This window comes from Carlito syrichta, unplaced genomic scaffold (assembly GCF_000164805.1).
Source record: "Carlito syrichta isolate Samal-C Ts95f unplaced genomic scaffold, Tarsius_syrichta-2.0.1 Scaffold271413, whole genome shotgun sequence".
In the NCBI taxonomy this organism is placed as follows: Eukaryota; Metazoa; Chordata; class Mammalia; order Primates; family Tarsiidae; genus Carlito; species Carlito syrichta.
Window position 1 is genome coordinate 136,120 of NW_007215509.1, and position 6,796 is coordinate 142,915.

Genomic DNA, 6,796 nt, shown 5'->3' on the forward strand with positions numbered 1-6,796 from the left:
GGGTGTGCATGCATGTGTATGTAGCAAATACCTTTGTTTTCTTCATTTTATCTCCTTATCATGTAACATATGATGCATTAACTTTTTTTTTTCTTTTTAGTTGGAGTCTCACTCTGTCACCCAGACTGGAGTGCAGTGGCTGCTCCCGGCCACTGCAGCCTCGACCTGCTGGGTTCCAGCGATCCTTCCACCTCAGCCTTACAAGTAACTGGAACTACAGGCGCGTGCTACCATGCCCGGCTAATTTTTGATTTATTGTGGAGATGAGGTCTCGCCAAGTTGCCCAGGCGGGTCTCGAACCCGTGGGCTCAGGCAATCCACTCCCAAAGCGCGGGATTACAGGCTGAGCCACCGAGCCCAGCTGATGCACTGACATTTTAATCATAGTATTTAAGTATTAACTTTACATCATAGTATTTACATTATGAGATATCAAGGAAAAGATTAAACATAATGCAAAGACTGTATCCTGGGGAAAAAGTGTGTTTTCCATTGTATGCAGGAGAGTTATATCATGTTAAGTGGAAGTATGGTCTTGTTATTGTCTGATTTTGGAGGTAAGGTATAGTCTAAGGAGATGTGTACAAGTGCCAGGTTGACAAGGGGTGGATTTGTGTTGGTTAATAATTTTATGTGTCAATTTGGAGGATGTTTTTGGAAGAGAATAACACTTAAATCAGTGAACTCTGAGTAAGCAGATTGATTTCTAGAATATGCGTGGGCCTCATCCAATCAGCTGAAGACCTGCATAGAACAACAACAACAACAACAACAAAAACTGGCCTCCCCAAGTCAAGGGGGAATTCTCTAGCAGACTGCTTTTGGACTTCATCTATATCGTCATTTTTTCTGGGTCCCAAGGCTGGCAGTCTTCAGACTGGAGATGTACCACTGGCTCTCTTAAGTCTACAGGTCACCAGCCTACATTGCAGATTTTGGACTCACCAGTCTCCACAATTTCATGAACCAATTCCTTACAATGAATATTCTTCTATATATACACATTTGATTGGTTCTGTTTCTCTGGAGAACTCTAATACATGGTATATCCTGTAAACTTAGGGTAGTTACTGAAATAAAATAGAGTAAAAACATATATGGCTTACCTTAACCATCATAATTACTGTCTTCACTAAATTCCACACAGTTATAGCACCCATTGCTCTAAAATATCCAATAGTGGGCATGGATGCCCATTAAATAATAAATCAAAATTAGATTGAATCTTTGGCATTTACAAACTGAAGAAATGGGTCCCCATGGACAGCCCCCCCACAGTGTATATAGTTAATAGCCCAGTGTAAATTAAAACAGGGCCTTCAAAGATTGAAACCAATTTTACAAGATGTATTTAGAGAAGAGGGTAATTATCCTCACTGCTTCTCCATTTAACAGCTTAATTTGGCCTATTCTGAAACTTGGAAAGAATGAATGAGACTTCTTGATGGATTACCACAGCCTTAATGATGTGGTCCCACCCATTAAAACCCCATAATTAATATTATGCTATTATGGAAATTATTGACTCTATCCAATCAGCAGCAATAAATGTTTTGCTTTATAGATTTACTTAATACATTCGGTTTAGTGCTTATTTCAACTGCCTCTCAGCCCCAATTTTCCTTCCCCTCCAAAAAGAAATGAAACACATTTGCCTGGCTACTTGGAGGGTACTTCAAGGGCTCTGCCATCTCACACAATCTTTGCAGGCAAGAACTTACCAGCATCTAACTTCTCTAGGAGCACAGGCATGACATTACAGTGATGACATCCTCTAAAGGGATTCTTTAAAAACACTCATTCAGGACAAATACTTTTTTAAAAAAAGAACTCACAGAAAGGTTATTGTCCCACACATAGCAAAGTTTTACTACCTTGTTTAAATTTCTGAAAATGATTGGTAAACTGAAGGCTGCTCCATCCCTAATACTATCAAGAAACAGCTGCTAACCTACTTAGCACCCACAACATTAAAACAAGTCCAACATCTTTTAGGGCACTCTGGGTTCTGGAGGCAACATATTCCTCACAAGTTTTGCTTTGGCCCATTACTTGCAAGTAGGCTGACTTTGAATGGGGGTCTTTCCCAGCAAGACTCTAGAACATGTTTAAATTGCAATACAATAGACACTCATATTAGTGCCACCCTCATCCCAAGACTCACTATAGAGACTTTAGCAACCTCTTCTCACGCATCTTGGAGTCTTTGTATGATCCAAGATGGCCATAAATTGCCCATGACCTCCTGATTAAAAAAAAAACTGCCCTCTTAGACCTCATGCTATATTTTGCTAGTGTAAGACTGACTACATACTGGAAACTCCTGGAAATAGTCTCTCATGGGCACTCAGCTTATGATCTCCCATTTCCAGTTAATTGTTCCTTGGGTCTTAGAAGCAGTACCCTGCAAACTCATCACAGACACCAAAGCCTCTTTGTTAGAGGATAGGTCAAACCTCTGGCATATCATACTTGCAGGTGCAGATGTCTTCCCGTTCTCTGCCCTCGCCAGATACCATGGTGCTAGATGAGGTCACCCCTTTCCCAGACCCTGAGGATATGCAGGGACCCCTGTAGGATCAAATAAATGAACAGTGGGAGTTTGTCCACTTTGTGGATACAATGCCATAATTACAAATAATGGAACTCAATGGATTGTTGCCGTTTTTCACCCCTTAACTAGGACGTTTCTGAAAAAGGACTGAACCCAAGAATCAATACAGATGACATCAAGCTGTCATCTTAGCAGCAGATGCCCTGGTCAACAATTGGCCCTCTGCAAATTTTTAGACCCTTGGGTCATTGTAAATGATCTGGTTGTCTGGTTTAGCCAATGGCAGCAACGTAAGTTTCTTATCTGAGGTTGTCCATTTTGGGGTATGGAACTTATGGAAACATAAGTTTCTTTTCTTTTCTTTTCTTTTTTTTGAGTTGGAATCTCACTCTGCCACCCAGACTGGAGTGCAGTGGCTGCTCCTGGCCACCGCAGCCTCGACCTGCTGGGCTCTGGCGATCCTTCCGCCTCAGCCTTCCAAGTAGCTGGAACTACAGGTGCGCGCTACCACGCCCGGCTCATTTTTGATTTAATGTAGAGATGAGGTCTCACCAAGTTGCCCAGGCGGGTCTCGAACCCGCGGGCTTAGGCAATCCTGAGCCTCCCAAAGGCGCGGGATTACAGGCTGAGCCACCGAGCCCGGAGAAACATAAGTTTCTTATCCAAGGTTGTCCATTTTACCTCACAGACACCAAAATATAAATCAATATCACAGATACCTTCACATACAGTAAAGCTACAAGGCCTCATTAAGACGCTCCTTATCATCTTCAGAGTTCCAGATGTTGACTGTGACCAAGGCATTGATTTTAATTTTCAGAATATACAACGCTGGGTTCTAGAGCAAGATACTTGATGAAACCTTCACCTTCTTTACAGTTCTCAGGCTACAGATCTCAGAGAGTACCATAATGGCTTATTTAAACCTGTTCAAATTTAATTAAAGAAACATGGTATTTTATCAAACATCAGGGGTAAATTGTAATAAAGAGGCTGTCCTTTTGTGTGGCTATTTGACTGTGGACAGCATTTAAACCTCACTCTTCTCCCTTTTCTTCAGCCCTACATCTGGACAAGCTAATAAAAACCTTGAGTGCCTCTCCTTCGATGCTGGAGGGAGTTTCAAACCATTCAAGCCCCCAGTTGCTCTTTGGAACCTTCACTACACCCCACCCCCCACCCCCTAACCACCATAAAAACTCCAATCCAGTCTCCTTTCCTTGTTCTGTCAGACATTTTCAGACCAGCTTTGGAAGCCTGGCCTGCTCTCTCAAAAAAGCCTCTTTATGTAATAAATCTTTGAATTCCCTGTTGATGTGTATGCAACATCATCAGTCTCTGTATCTGAACCAAATTTTGCATGTGGGTCCATTCTGTGTCTTTAGAGTGGCCCCAAGTGGCCTGTTTGTAAAAAGAATTGTTAGCTAGATATGTGAAAGGAGAGTGGAGTTGCTGGGGAATGACTCCTCCATGGTGGCCTGACATCCTTGCATGTCTCCACAGAGATTTGAACTACAGTTAATCTGAGTTTGGGTTAAATGCCTTGTGATCCTCCCAGAACATGAGAAAATGGGCGACTGTAAGGAGCTGCTATTAAGACCATCTCCTAGTCACGTCCCTATCTCCCTTGGGAGGCTGTCATAAATGAGTTTCTTATCAGCTGCCAGTTTCTGATGAGGTATGGGACTTCCTGTCCTTTGCCCTTCAGAAAAGAGCTGAAGAACACAAAACCACTCAGCTGCAGTGTAGATTTAGTGCCTCAGCCATGGAGTACCCCACAACTTGCACTACAAGCATCCAACCCTTTTTGTAGTTGTTGTCTTTTAGGGTATGTGGGACAAGGGCCTGGGGAGCTGGCCCCTTTGGTGTATTTTTCTTTGCATTGTGGATGTAAGTATTAAACTGTCTAAATCTAAAAGTATCTTGTATCTTTACAAGCCATATCAGTCAGGTCTTGTTCTGTCTGTATGAGCTTGTTACCATATAATCCTAATTGCGATATATGTTTTACCCATAAACTAAAATAATATTAGTATACCTGTATGTGCTCAAATATTCTTTTTTTTTTTTTTTTTTTGAGTTGGAGTCTCACTCTGTCGCCCAGACTGGAGTGCAGTGGTCGCTCCCGGCCACCGCAGCCTCGACCTGCTGGGCTCCGGCGATCCTTCTGCCTCAGTCTTCCAAGTAGCTGGAACTACAGGCACGTGCTACCACGCCCAGCTCATTTTTGATTTATTGTAGAGATGAGGTCTCGCCAAGTTGCCCAGGCGGGTCTCGAACCCACAGGCTCAGGCAATCAAATGTTCTTACTCTAAATAAATACTGATGGCTTACCATGTCCTTCCATCATCTGTATTTGGGAAGCCTTCAGCGAATTATAAAATGCAGCTGTGGTGCCAGATTTAGCACCTAAGGGAATGTCATATAGTACTTTATGAAGCTAAGATGTTAGGGATATATTGGTACTGGAAAATTCTGAAAAATAAGAGCATGATTTATGGATAAAATATTCTTCCCCATAAAGAGAAACCTGAGCATAGACCACAGTCTTATAGTGTCTCATTTTTCATATTGTCCAGTAAACAAGTACCTGGTTAAATAACAGCAATGTGTTTTTGACAAGTAGGAGGTGTGACAACCATTCATAAAATAAACATGCTATGAACACCTGTGGGGTGCCATGTTCCAGGATCTGTGCCACACTCTGGGGACACAGAGACAATCCAGTCTGAGTCCCAGAGCCAGGGGACCTCAGAATAGAAGGCAGAGACATCCAGGCAAATAAGTATACTTTTCATAAGAACTATAACATAACAAAGCATTAGGATACCTGGGAACACAAGAGTACACCTTACCCCAGAAGATTAAGAGCTTCTCAGAAGCAATGGTATACCAATGTAGGGCTATGATTATCCCCAGTTTACAGTGAGAAAACTAAAGATTTGAGAGGTAAAGTAACCTGGCAGAGGCCATACAGCCTCTGGTCAAGCCAGTTTTGAGTCATTCCCTTTTGGACTCCAAATCACCATTTGCTTTAATTTACCTCTACCTACACTTCCCCCTGGCTCTGCTTGCCTCCAAACTTAAAAAAAAAAAAAAACCTGCTACAGAGTAGACTCAAATTAGGAAACAACTTCCAGGGAAAGATGAAAGTTTTTCTAGTATATCATGGTGCCTCCTCACAGGAGAACCTTGGAATTGAAAGCTTTGCACAGTTGTGAGTAGTAAAGGGCTCTAAAATAAAACTTTCACCTACCTTTTCTAGGTAACAGTTGGTTCTGGGGTACTGCCTGCTCTTGGGATTAGAACACACTTAGGAGTAGAAGAGAAGCTACAGCTTTCTTCAGTCTTTCACACATAGGAAGGAATTCATCTTCCATGGAAGGGACCTCCAGTGCTATTCTGCCTGCTCCTTCTTGACCTACAAAAATGTCAGGACAGACCCCATATCTGTTGATGTAAGCAAAGTTTCACTAACTCTGACCAAGGTTTTAGCCTTTATAGAATTCTAAGCACAGAATTTAAGAGCATCTTCCGTCTGTGAAATGCAGAATGGTTCACTGCAGTCAGGAATGTTAACTGCTTACTTTCCTGTTTCACCTACCTTTAAATATATTGCTTTTTTTTTTTTTTGAGTCAGTCTTACTCTGTTGCCCAGGATAGAGTGCAGTGGCAAACTCACGGCCACCCCAATCATCGACCTGCTGGGCTCTGGAGGTTCTTCCGCCTCAGCCTTCCAAGTAGCCAGAACTACAGGCGAGCGCTACCATGACCTTTTTTTTTTTGATATATTGTAGAAACGAGATCTTGCCAAGTCACCCAGACTGCTCTCGAATCCCTGAGCTTAGGTAATCCTCTGGCCTCAGCTTCCCAAAGTGCTGGGATTACAGGCTTGAGCCACTGAGTCCGGCCGCTTTCTTTATTATGTTTTTTATGTTGAAGATGTGGTAGGCCAGGCTCGGTGGCTCAGCCTGTAACCCCAGCACTTTGGGAGGCTGAGGCGAGTGGATTGCCTGAGCTCGCAAGTTCGAGACCAGCCTGGGCAACTTGGCAAGACCTCTTCTCTACAGTAATTCAAAAATTAGCTAGGTGTGTTAGCACACGCCTATAGTTCTGGCTACTTGGAAGGCTGAGGAGGAAGGATTGCCAGAGCCCAGCAGGTCGATGCTGGGGTGGTGGTGAGCATGCCATTGCACTCCAGCTTGGGCGACGGAGTGAGACTCCAATGCAAAAAAAAAAAAC